Here is a 368-nt window from a genome sequence, read left to right as displayed (position 1 = left end):
TTTGGGAAGGGAAGGTTTGGGAAGGGAAGGTTTGGGAAGGGAAGGTTTGGGAAGGGAAGGTTTGGGAAGGGAAGAGAAGAGAAGAGAAGAGAAGAGAAGAGAAGAGAAGAGAAGAGAAGAGAAGAGAAGAGAAGAGAAGAGAAGAGAAGAGAAGAGAAGAGAAGTGAAGTGCTGGAGACCTAACAGGTCAAGCCAGTCCCCCTGACAAATCATCTGAGTGCCTTCTTGATGCCTCAGCTCTAATTCTTGAGCCCATTTCACCATCAACAAGGTGTTGGGAATCAGTCCCTGCACTTTCCAGGATCCCCATTTGGGAGGAGCCCCTTCAGTCCCTGCACTTTCCAGGATCCACATCCCACACAGGAGAC

General features: G+C 49.5%; 1 protein-coding gene across 1 annotated transcript in view; it reads right to left on the bottom strand.

Moving 5' to 3' along the window:
* The window catches only part of LOC113961397 (coatomer subunit gamma-2), a gene marked incomplete at its 5' end in the record, with an annotated part of 7,239 nt that overhangs the window by 3,338 nt on the left and 3,533 nt on the right, over positions 1 to 368 (bottom strand). The window lies entirely within an intron of this gene.

This window comes from Neopelma chrysocephalum, unplaced genomic scaffold, assembly GCF_003984885.1.
Source record: "Neopelma chrysocephalum unplaced genomic scaffold, ASM398488v2 Primary Assembly neopelma1_97122, whole genome shotgun sequence".
In the NCBI taxonomy this organism is placed as follows: domain Eukaryota; kingdom Metazoa; phylum Chordata; class Aves; order Passeriformes; family Pipridae; genus Neopelma; species Neopelma chrysocephalum.
This window is presented reverse-complemented; position numbering and strand designations above follow the sequence as displayed.